Source organism: Hesperophylax consimilis, chromosome 1 (genome assembly GCF_061612785.1).
Source record: "Hesperophylax consimilis isolate HC1 chromosome 1, BYU_Hcon_1.0, whole genome shotgun sequence".
In the NCBI taxonomy this organism is placed as follows: Eukaryota; Metazoa; Arthropoda; class Insecta; order Trichoptera; family Limnephilidae; genus Hesperophylax; species Hesperophylax consimilis.
Genome location: NC_142836.1, coordinates 38,443,765 through 38,457,225, shown reverse-complemented (window position 1 = coordinate 38,457,225; position 13,461 = coordinate 38,443,765). Strand labels below are relative to the sequence as shown.

Here is a 13,461-nt window from a genome sequence, read left to right as displayed (position 1 = left end):
AATCACACACTACATATATATATATATCTTTCATTATTCTAATTATTGCTCATACACAATTGAAACATACACAACAGCTCAAGTTCGACTCTATCATAAGATTGTAACGATTAAACATCACAAATTAAAACATTAATGAGATATATTATAGACATAGACAAACCACACACTTACTTTCACATATTTTTGGTTCCTTGGAACGGGCAATTTGCCTAGTTAGGAACCAATAATTTCGACCTGATAAGGTACAATAATCTATAATCACTAAAAATATTTTAATTTTATCTTGTATCATATTGTACTGTGTGTAAATCTAAAGGAATAAATAATAAAAAAAACGACACCAAAGTCGCTTACCGTAATTTATACCAAGTTACAGAAGTTTTTTCTTACGTAAGTTTTTGACAGGTCTAATTACAGTGTCGTTTACATTGGTAATTTTGCTGTAAGTCACTTACGTAAGCGACTTACGGGAATAAAACTTATATAAAGGCAGCCATATACCTACATAATAAAACTCATGTAGTCAGAATCGGCATTTGTCGATTTGTGATTTTTTTAAAGCCATAATACTATTTAACTGGAGTGGCTTATTCTCTATTACTTAACTTTAGGACCACACAACCTATGAAGCTGCCTGGAGCTACATATTTATAATATATGTATTTTCCACATTTAGCGCAAATAAAAAAATCTTTCCAATTTTCGACAATAGCGCCTTTTTGCTGCTCTTCTTTATGCTTAGAATAATTACTTTCTACGCGTCAACTGTCGTGAGCAGTCATGATAAAGAAGGCAATAATAACTAGGGATATCAAGCAACGATAATGGAAATTAATCCACTTGTCGAATAGTAAATATTTGTTCTATGTTGGTTCCACTTGGACATTCTCATTTTCTCTACATCTTTACAAAATATTTTGTACTAAACAACGTAGCAAGAAAAATAGCTTCATTAGCCCTTGAGGTGATTTTTCACGAAAACCGCGCTATATAAATTATCCAAATTTAATAATTATCAATATTAAATCCTTAAACTGTTGAATATACAGCAAGCGATCTACCTTGTGCGAAGTTTATTTCAGAATTAAAAATTAATAGTATTTAATTAAGTAAATATTGAAATAAAGTGATACCTCCATCTTCGCAGATTATAAGAACCACAAATATTGTTTATGATAATTATGACATAAAACATCAAGAATCCTTTAAAACACTAAAATTATCACTAAATCAGTTTTTTTTAATAAATATGTTTTTAAAACTACACAAAACATTTAAAAAGCTAAACTAAAATTAATTAAACAAAGTTTGGTGTACAACTGAAAATTGTTGTAATAAAAGTATATACATATAACGTAAAATATTAATAAATAATAAATACACTGTTTTGGTATATCTGATTATTATAAGCAGGGCCGGCCCTATGCGGGCGCAATTGGAGCAGTTCGCTTCGTGCGCCGAATTGTCAAGACGCCAAAGCGCTGATAATACCTAACACCTAATAGTCCTAACACATCGCCCTTGAGATTATTTTTCATAAAAAGAGGCCACATAAAAATACAAATTATCCGAATATTATTGATTACTACGGCGTCTGCTGGCTTTAACGAGGGGCGCCAAAACATTACTCGCGCCAGGCGCCGTTTGGCTCATGGCCGTCCATGATTATAAGGGTTTATTTAATTTAAAACAACAGTAAATTTACCACACCTTCGTTTGTAGGTAAAATATATAATGACTAATTTATTGCGTTCTTTGGGTACAACCACGCCTGGAGTTTTTAAGGAGTTATTATTTATACTAAGAAAATTCTTGAAACGTTTATTTTTGGAGAGCCTTTTCTTGTGTTGTGGGCTTTACATGGCGACTAACGGGTGGGACATAATTATATAAATCACGTTTGTATTCTGAAGACGGTTGGGGTGGCTCAGGGTTTGGGGGATGGGGGCTGTGTGTTGTGCCAAAAATGGAACTATGCAAAAGTTAGTTTACAAAGGTCATACAGAGGGTATAAAGTATCTACATACATTTCTTTAAAAACACATAATTGGCAGAGATCAATGTGAAAAATCTTGTTTGTCAGTCTTGATGTTTGAAAAAACAAATAGTTGATAAGCAACAAATATGGTGCTTCTTTTCAAAAGGTAAGTTTTTGATAGATATATAAATGGATATATCGATAGATACATGAATGTTTTTTAGCCATAGCGCATAGTGTAGAGGAATTTTAAAAATATCAATAAAATAGAATAAAATCATATTGAACCCACACGGGTGAGAATGGACGCGACGGGCTATGCGTTGAGACTCGTGGTTGACTTACGTCAATTTAGGTCAAATTGGTCAAAAGGCTGAAATAAATAAGAATTCCATTAATTATTTTTCATATCCTTCGATCATTTAGTACATAGACATAGATGTCTATGATTCATGGGCATAAGGTTTTCGGTCTCTAATTATTTAGAAAAACCTTAAAACTCTTTCGCATAGAGGACGCATATTTCGCATATTCACGGTAAAGTAGAAAATCCATCTGTATGACGCAGCAAAAGCTTTGGAACAGCAAGCTTAGGCATCACAAAATTTTTCAAAGCAAATATTTACTCCTCCCAACTCGTAACATCGTGTCCGCCATGAGTTTTGAATTATCAATTTTATTGCGAAAAATAAGACAATAGCCCTACTTTCGCACTAAAAAATAAGAAAAGAGTGTTGAACTCGGGAAGTGAGCGGGTTTATAAAGCAAGAAAGTGCATCAATAGTCCAGGTTTCTTCACAAGTTTAAAAAATAACTTTACTCTCGGTGTGAACACTGTTTAAATAAATATCTTATTAAAAGAATTTTTAAAAATCTTCCTCTTTTCAATACGGAATAGTTACTTTAAATCTGAGGCTATCCTTCCCTCCGCCCGCCTTATAAATAACTATTACGAAATCTACAAGCTAAAAATGTGTGTATTCTTGGTATACCTTATATTGTAGGTAATAGGCACTTGACAAACTGAGTCTAGAAACGTTCGATTTCAAGCACAAAACTGTTTTTTTTTATTTATTTTTTAAATAATTTTATAAGAAAGCAAAAAAGTTAATCAAGTGAAACTGTAACAGATAATCTTAACTATAATACTGTACAAGTTGTTTACTTTTTAGGCATTCATACATTTCTATTGAAAAAAAAAATTTTAGTAGTCTACATTTATATTTTTTATTGAGTAATTTATTTTTTATTTGTATTCTACTCAAGCGAAACTATTGGAAAACCTACAATTTATCCAAAGCATATTTTTGGTGTTCATAATGTACACCAATTCGTTAAAAAAGATTAATCAAAATAGTGATTTAGCATTAGTGAAAAATCATTTAAATTACGATGGCCTAATTTGTTTTCCGGTCCGCCTCTGATTTCTCCTTGTCCCTTTCCCTTCGGAAGCGTTCCACGATCTGTGATAATATATTATCTGAGAATTCGCAGGGATATTAATAGAGGCTGGATCGAGTAGTTACTGGTTAATGGTATGCTTGCTTTGCGACAGTGATAGTCTGGAGTTCTGAAGATAGAAAATAACCATCTGAGAAACAGGCAGCGAGTTGCGGCTACGAACGGTTAGACGACGAAATACGAAATGAGTTGAAACGAGGAGAAAAAAGAAATGAATGGCACAGATGTGAAGCAAGGATTGTCAAACGGTAAATTATTGCAAAACCTAAAAAAATCGAAAAACCGCTCTTGCACTTCTAACCAACCTAACGCAATCAACCAACCAACCAACAGCGCTTTGTCTTTTATTGTTTTTGCGTATAAAAATAAAAATCAAACACATTTTTTATAATTTTGTACGTTTAAAAAAAATTAAATCTTGTTATTCATTGAGTAATAAAGTATATTATTAATATACCATTGGTAGTAACGTAATACAACAATAATTTTATCACATATTGGTTTTTAGCTGATTAAAAAATAATGGTTAGATTGGATTATAAGAAAAATGATAAAAACTTATTCCTCCCATTAGTTAAAAGTTAGTTATCGCAAGAATTATGCGTTGCAGTGATAATATAAATTTACCATGCACAATTAGTTATAATACAAGCGTATAATCTATTTAGAACTTATTTTTTTACTTGTTTTTTTTTTTAAATTTTATTTGACTTTACGCCCGGCTGGGCTTTTACATTTTAAAAACAGAATATACCTAGTGAGTTATCGAATACAAAGTTTTAAAGCATGAAATAACGTCAAACTGATAAACTAAATATGAAACAATATTTGTATGACATGTAACAGTAACAAAAAATAATATAGAAATAGAAAAATACTACGTACATATAAGACAAATAACTAAAACAACATTACTAACTTAACCTATTTGTAGGATTCAACAAAGTTCTGGTATAGATTTCGCTTAGTTCTATAAGTGGAGTCAGTAAATATGTCAATAGTACCTCCAAACTTGTTTCCCAGATCATGCATCCTATTGGTTAGTGAATGTGTCTGATAGTTGGTTGTGTATGTATTGCAGAATTTTTTTATATTTTGTCTTGTTTTCCTCATTTTAATAGTGGCAACAATGGCAGGGCTGTCAATTAAGTTGTTAATGACTGTGTGTAACATAACCAGGTCTGAAATAATTCTCCTGTCAAACAGTGTTATTAGTTGCATTTGATTAATCAAACTGACATATTTTTAGATGTAGTGAACAAATAATGTATTGCTTTAAAAAAAATCTTTACGTTCCCTGCTTAAATGTTTATAAATTTACGAACGCATCGTGTAATTAATACATAATCATCACTTTTTGGGCAGACTGCAGTTCTTCATGTATGCTGCCTAAATGAATGAATTTTTTCATCAATTAAATCTTATTTCACCTATACTATTACAAGTTTATCAACCTTAGTTGATATTCATATATGTACTCACAGATGCATAACCTACATACAGCGTGTTGCGTTTAGAATTTAATAATAATTAAAAAAAAAACAACAACAAATAATGATTATTTCACCATTCAGAGTTCGAAGCCAAATCGTGTTAAAGTTGGTTATATAAAATGCATGTTGGCATGTCGAATATTGTTTTATTTCATTGTTATTAAAATATTAAAGGATATTAAAATATATCTTCAGGGTTGAAATCAAATGGTTAATGGAAAACATATTTATATTGATAGATATGTGCATGTATTATCAGCATCAGGCATTGTCGATATCCTATATTTATTACTAGTATGTTCAATAAATAAATGAGATGAAAGGTAAAACAAACGCGATATCATGAACCGACGTGAATAGGACATACTGTAAGATTACAGTAAGCTAATATACCTAAACTTGCTGTCCCTCTTCCGATAGTGACAATAAGTAGGTGTAAACAAGACAAAGGGCAGTTCCTCCCATGCACACATTCATTCAATGATAAGATGTTTTATTGCATCCAACACTCGCTGAGTTACTTATACTACATCTCAGTTTGGCGTGAATGGGCGCACGTGGGAATGCCATGTATTCTAAAAAAATAATCAATAATGACTCACTCTTAATCGCGGGTCACAGACTGATAACTGATATTTCCGAAGGAAATTTTTGTAATGAGATAATAATATTGACGTTGCTACGTAGGATTATGGACATCTTCGCGAGTTTGCGATGTGTTAATTGCTGATTCTCTCAATTCTCAGTCCACAGTTTGACGTTCCCTGCCGCAGAGGGCGCAGAGCATGCGCGCATGAGTTCCCGCTGCTCAGTGTAAGTTAGTTCGAGATCGATAGCGGACAGTTCCCCTACCGAGCGCATGCTAACTTCGTTTACTAAATTCCGTGCAACGTTTATTCCGTAATATTACTCCGCGCGAGTAATACTGCTTACTCGCTGCCCTTGTGAACGTTACATATCCACATATAAATAAAACACAAACCTTCATCCTTGTCCTTTTCTATCAGCTTATCAAAGCTAATTTGAATTATAAAGTGAATACCAAAGTGAAATAAACGTCAGTTGAGTTCTGTTGTCATCAAAATTCTTACTGCGAGTTCTAACTGAACTAGAGGTGATTATTTTTATTTTTTTAATATATTCGCACAACTCCTGTGTTGCTATTTTGAGAAAGCACGCACCGAACAGGGTTTATATTTTATATTTTAAATAAGCACATTGTCAAATGATTTTTTGGTTATTTCAGAGAGTGCCGGCAAACGGCAAATTTGACATTCGCCCAAGTTATTTACTATACTGATTATTTTGTACGAATTCATGGGATTTTTAAGTTTTATCAATGTTATCAGCTATTCAATAGTTGTAGGTTAGTTTGATAGTTGAATGGTAAATATAGCCACCCGTTGTGCAATGAGTTCTACACTATTACGTTTTAATATAGTATTATTTATAATTATTCCCTTGGGCCGCCGTGGCAGTTCTTCGTTCTTTATAAAATCTACACGTGCATTTACTATGGTACTATAAATATGCGAAGCGGGACACGATAATAATACGAGAAGTACATCTGCTGATTAATTAGCATATGAGAATAAGTGCGACGTTAACATTAGGTATTGCATATTATGTATTCATTCTTCCAAGATTTATATTGGCAATATAAATGTAATAAATAAAATTTAATGTCCTAATTATTCATTGCATAAAATCATGAAGTTGCCACTCGATGAACTGTCACTCATAAATAAACAACTCACGTGTCACTTTTGCGAATTTTATTTTTTTTTCCAAATATTATGAGTAGTTAGTACCTACGTATATTTGAAATTTATTTTTCAGTAGAATACTTACATAAAGATATTGAGGTTTATATAATATTATTTTATGTATTACGTTTTACGTCTTTACTGATCAATAATTTATTACAAGTGGTGTCGATAGTAATATATTATGTATAATAAAATTTTGTTTTCTCTATTTTTCAAATGTTGTAAATAAAGCACTTTTCACGAAAACGGCGGGAAAATCATAAATATGTGCAAGTTCGTCACGCTCGGTTTTGGGGTACCTACCTAAATAAAACTACGAATGATATGTGAATAATTTTTATTAACATTAAATTGCGCTGACAGCACTTATCATTCGACAAATAATTGGATTACATTTTCAGTAATTATATCAATAAACTAGGCCAGGTTTCGGATAGTCGTTACTACCCGGAATCCTCGACAAATTTTTTTTATCGCCATCTTTACATTTTTTTATTGATTACTAGCTAAAGTCCCCGGCGTTGCCCGGGCTTTAGAATTTTTCAAACTCAGATTTAAACAGTGACCTTTCTCTTTTTTGAAAATAAAAACTTCCCTTCTTCTTCCCTTCTCTTTCCCTTCCCCACTCCCGCCTTACAACGTAACCCCAATTTAGGATGCCATAGTACCACTGGGTCCGGACAATCGGGATCTTGTGAGGTGTTCACTTAAAATAGAGATCGGTAGCTACACATAGTTTTTGCAACGGTTAATCCGTATTTTCGATTCTACCGAATTTAACTTGACCAAACAATATTCAATACACGTTAAATCTGTTGTAATTTAATATTTTCTGCCGTGCTGTTACCAGCTGTAACAACGTTCGGTAGTTTGTATCGGCCCAATTGCAGGGCTGAAGCATAGATATACCATTCAAGCCGAAGGTTGTACTGATACGTACATAGTACTACATAATGTTACGTAACATCTGGTGCGTCGGGCAATGGGAGATGGCGAGGGTGAAGGGTATGCAGGGGCGGGGGGATTTAATCAATGGGCGCCCAAGGCCCTCGACTCCAGCTGTTCATCTAAACACAATAATACACCCTTATTTAGCGTGGGTCAAACGTAGGCCCTTAGAAACTAAAATGATACAAGATTTATAAGGTAATTTCCACTGATAATCCCTTAAGAGGAACTGTAGCTCTGACCTTTTCACACTAAAGTTAAATTTGGATTTGAGGCGAAAATACTTTACTAAACTGAATATTTTTTTAAATCAAAAGGTATAGCAAGTACATACCTAGTACTACCTTATCCGTATCTAGTACGGATAAATGCTACTTTATTTATTTGTGTTTTTTTATTATATGTATAATAAAGGCTATTAAAGAATAAAAAAACCTTATTTTAAATACTTCTTTCACAATTTTATTGGTTGAAATTTAAAATTTATGTTCGACAAGTTTTTAAATTAAATTTAAGCCAGTCAAAATGCTTTTTTAAAATAATTAATTTGTTCATTTTATATTTCAATATATTTATATAGTAGGTAGGGTAAAATGATTATTTTTATTATATTACAATTAACTCACAAATAATTTCAAAAGTTGCCTCTAAAATCGTAAAATGTCGATTTCTTTAATGATGGCCTATATTTTATAATTTGAATCACAATAAATAACTCACTGATAAAATATTACTAATTTATAAAATAATCTCTTCAAATTATTCCCATTCCTGTTAAATACGGGACTGCAGGCCTTTAACGAATGAATTTCCTAATAAACTATCGGTAAAACACGAATGTGTTGGCGATGTTGGAACACGTGTTCATTAAAATTCTAATATTTTTGCACTTCGTCATTATATAATAACACGATAAAGGCTGCTGCATGAACACGTGTTCTGATATACGAGTTATGAAAGTACTAATAATTTATTGGAAATTGACCTGCTATCACATTTTAACAGGATTTTAATAAATCTGCAATGCTCATTTTTTGCTACACTTTTTCTGGAATGTTTGCCTAAAAAAACCTTGTCTTTAATGGAATATTCCTGGATTCTTGCAGAATTTACTGAGAATTAAAAAAAATGTCGAACATCAGAGGTAATTGCCGTAGACTAAAAATAGGCGTCCTTCATAATATGTAATACGCATTTATTTATATGATCTACTCCGTCTAAGTTTAGTGTTGAACGACTTGAAAATTGGCCGAGGTCACCGACATTATCTTTTTAATAGACATAGTTTCGTAGCTTACTGGTCATTGACTAAATACACATCAATGTTACTGGTAGATAGATTATAGGTTGGTTCCCTTTACAAGACTCTCTTGTTACTCTTCGTGAGCACTTGCGCTATTCATACTAATTTAAACTATGTGAAAATAATTAAATAAGAAACTCAAGAAATTCTTACAATTAAACTGATTGATCAGTTTTGTAAGATCTAAGTAAGAGAAAATAATGTACAAATAAAAAAAAACTGAATAAACACATATAAAAAAAAGTATTTTTCTTAATCAATAATAATCTACTAACTTAAATGCCAGTTTATATTTTTATCGTTATAATTCCGCTTGAGGTCCAGCGCCATTGAGGTGATTTTTCAAGAAAATATAATAAGCCAAATATTCTTATTTATAATTTTCAAAGTTAAATTTTTCGGTTCTCCCGAAATCCTACAAAATCTATGGCTGTCTGTATGACGTCACCAGCCACAGAAAGCTACGTTTTATTTCAACATGCACTGTATTTTGTATAGCGGCGTCAGGAGTCGAAATGTTTTTAACTGCTTGTAATATCTGTAAGAACTGTAGGTAAAAAGCTACTGTTATTGTATTCTACCAAAGTGCAAAAATACATCCGTGATCGCATCTGAAAAAAAATTTAATCTGTGGTCCCGTATTACTACGAAAAAATGTATCGTATTATGTCTAAACAACATACTGTTATTTATAACACACTGATCATGACGACGGTAACAGTAGATATATTAAAATCCTTTTATGATGAAACGAATTCTAAAATACAATTGATATTATTGTAAAGAAAATATCAAATATGACATGTCATAACATCAGTCTGAAATTTACCATACACAATTAAAATATATTTTTTCAGCAAACTATTATTTTACACAAGTAATATGGTGATGTTCTTACTAAGAAGCTTTTATTCCAGGAAATTATGCACTTATATAATCAGTATTATACTTAAATAATAAAATAATCATCTCCTTATCAACTAAGTAACCGATTTCCGTCATTTTTCGTCCGAGTTTTAATTATATAGGGGCTAACAATGTGAAAAAATAAATTACATATATTAAGGCGATGCCATACGTAGTAATGCAAAATCATGTGTTTTTGGTTTGAATATTTGGTCGCCTAGAAATGTTTCAGATGCTTTAATTAAATACTGCGAGTAGAATACATCTTGGCCTTTGAAATAATCGAGTATTTTTTAGATAAGTCTTTTTATAAGCACAGAAAAAAATAATGTGCAAGTCCTATGAAAACTGTTTTAAAGTTCAAAATCTCCTACTTACGAACCCATTTTCGGTTATGATTTTATTGTATAATGTGGCAAATTAATTTATTTATAAAATGATCGAAAAAAAATTAAATATATATGCGTGAACATTCACAAAATAAAATAAATGGCACTATTTGGCCATGTTTTTTTCTTGCATAAATCAAAACAGGCGGATGGTGTTAAGCTGGAATTTAAACCTTATCGCCATCTACGTAAGGGTTGTTATTGATAGCAGCTCAATTTAAAATATTACACGACGTAGTGCATCGCCTTAAATATAAAAAAAAACCTCCGTTTCATTGTCTCAATATCCGTACAAAACCACAACGAAATGTTGACTTGTGGAATAGTTTCGTGACTTGTGACAGTCAGCATCAACAGACTCAGTCGTGCCAGCCAAACAGTGCGTTTTAAAGTTATTGTGTTTTATTAGTTTAAGGACGATTTTTCAAATCAACGTATAATAAAACTTGTATATTCCGAACCTAAATGAATATATGTTTTAAGCCATATTTTTTTTCTCTTGAATTCCTTATTATAACTTCAGTCCAGGATGTTTTTTTTTTTTGCAAATAATCAAATGTGCTAAATTGTTTTGTACCCATTCTGCGTTGAACCTGTATTCTTAAATCATCTTTACTACGCATTTCCTAAAAAACAAATATGTATTCAAAAATAATGTAAGTAAATTATTTAAAAAAAAAAAACATAATTTATCGCAATCATTCACACTTATCTCGATCCTTCGTGGCGGTAACGTGTGAAACCACAAGAAAACACGCAAAACTAAATCATAACAATTGGAATATGCATGTCCGCTTGGACCCGGTACTAGGTTAAGAAAGTTATCATTTTTAAAGCGGTTTTAACTCGTTAGTTTGCGCCACTGATAAGAAAAAAACCGGTTCTTAGCTTTTATCTCAAATTTAAGTGCGTTATTTTAAAGACAATAATAATAAGATAAATATTTAGTACAATTTGGCTCGGTTTTTGTGCTAGTCATTGATCTCCAAGCGCAGGCGCATTTTTGCTACGATCGCAGACAGTTCGAATTTACACATTGTAGGTTGAAGACTATACTATACAGGGTGTATCGTCACGTACCCGACAAACTTTAAACAGCTATTCCTTAGCACATTTGGAGTAAAAAATGTTATGGGCACTTTGCTGTCCGGTAACATTTTTTTATTTTCACCACATGTCACCAATGTTTTATCCTTTGTCAATGTTTGAAAACCCGTCTGGCAATATTTTGTTCGAGTTTCGTTGAATAATGTACGTACGTACCTATGTTGGCGCGCTTTTACAATCACAACGAAATGGCACGGCACCATTCGTCTCATTTTTAACTATTATTATTTAGTGTGTACGAAAGAGCGAGGACACTTTTTGACACACTTGCTAATAACAGCTGTTGAACACGAGAAACAATGCAAATGACAGTGACGGAGTGTGGATTTTTTTATTTTTTTTTTGTTTTTAATGGAAAAAAAACCGGACAGCAAAGCGCCCATAACATTTTTTACTCCAAATGTGCTGAGGAATAGCTGGTTAAAGTTTGTCGGGTACGTGCCGATACACCCTGTATATCGATGTTTATAGATTTTCTAGCAGTAGGGATGGAGTGCCACATCCGCGTTGATTTGTTTCCTTTCTAACGAAGGCGACATAAATACTCTAATATCAGGGATTTCTTCTACGCTCACGTTTTAATTATTTCTGATGAAGGTATTAATAACATCGTAAATGTTTCTAGAGGGATCCCTACGGATGTAAGTTATATATATTTAAGATTAATAAAAACAGGACCTTACCATTACAATATTTTATGTAAAACGGTTTTAAAATTTAATAAAACTTTATTCAATTATGAAATTAGAGGTAAGTACCAGATTTTATTTTTTTAGACGTTGATTGGTAACTTCCCGAGGAATCACTCTAGAAAAATTTAGTAGTTTACATATTATTTATCTAATTTCACCGTTATTATTATATGTACATATGTGCTTATTTTACAAATTATTACAAACTTCATATGTTTTTAATGTAAAACATATTATTTTATATCGTGATTGCAGTTATTTGGTTGTTGAGAAATATTTGAAAATTTGTCAAATAATCTTCAGATCCCGTTTTCTTAATACATGAAAAATGGAGAAAAGTTTCTTTTGAATTACACAAGCGAAATATCAGCTCCGATTGGTCCAAATTTTGATTTAAATAGGCAAACAAAACAATAGTATGTAAACATACAAAAAATTAAATTAATATTATAAACTAGGCATCTTTCGTTCGGCAAAACATGGTGCATCACTACTTGTTTTGATAATGCGGTAATCAAATTAATTTAATTGCAATGTTAATTGCTCTACAGTCACCAATGTCAATCATCAATCAATCAGACATTAAATAATTGCATTATTGATACAAATGGCTTCATTATCATCCATTCAGGTAGATAAGAAACATTGAGCTCAAGAACCCTAGGCCAGTGGCCTCAAACTTCAAATTGCCGCAAACATTAACAATCTATCGACGGTACAAAGATGTAAGATATTTCTGTTATTATTTATTTGTTTATCTGACTCTTGATGGGGCTCTTCGGAGTTGGACGGTTGCGATTATCTTGATAGCCATAATTATTTTTTTTATTTGCGGCTTGACATTATAAAAATTATTTTTTTAAACTTCTTTTAAACCACTTTATTGAGTTATCTGGACAGTTTATATTTCCATTGTCCTGAAGAAGGTTGAGTGCTACCGAAACCGGTCGACCTATATAACTAAAAAAAATCGCCAATTTATGTAAGACGTTTCTACCCCTTAGTCCCACAAGCCAATGAAGTTGATCATCTGTTCAAGAAAGACATTCTATATATTTTTTAAATTTTTGATTAATCTCACCGTAAGATAAATTGAATAATAACACTTCTATCGGTTTTATCTCTAGTGCTTACTGTTAGTTTTGAATATATCTAAACACTAATTTTACTGTCGTTATTAACTCTTTAAATATAATAAATTTTCTTAAAACAAAATATAAATTTACGAGATAACCTCATTACGCGAACTATACTAATTGAGTTATTGATATGTATTATTTAACTATAACGACAGTAAAATTAGTGTTTAGATATCTTCAAAACTAACAGTAAGCACTAGAGATAAAACCGATAGAAGTGTTATTATTCAATTTATCTTACGGTGAGTTATTAAGTTATTGTTTTTGAAGTGT

General features: G+C 31.7%; 1 protein-coding gene across 1 annotated transcript in view; it reads left to right on the top strand.

Moving 5' to 3' along the window:
• The first annotated feature begins 5,758 nt into the window (after positions 1-5,758).
• LOC149426826 (uncharacterized) overlaps positions 5,759-13,461 on the top strand; it is a 106,145-nt gene continuing 98,442 nt past the window's right edge. Inside the window, exon 1 of the mRNA XM_089633484.1 lies at positions 5,759-6,049. The gene's annotated coding sequence lies outside the window, so the exon portion shown is untranslated. The remainder of the gene's footprint in view (positions 6,050-13,461) is intronic.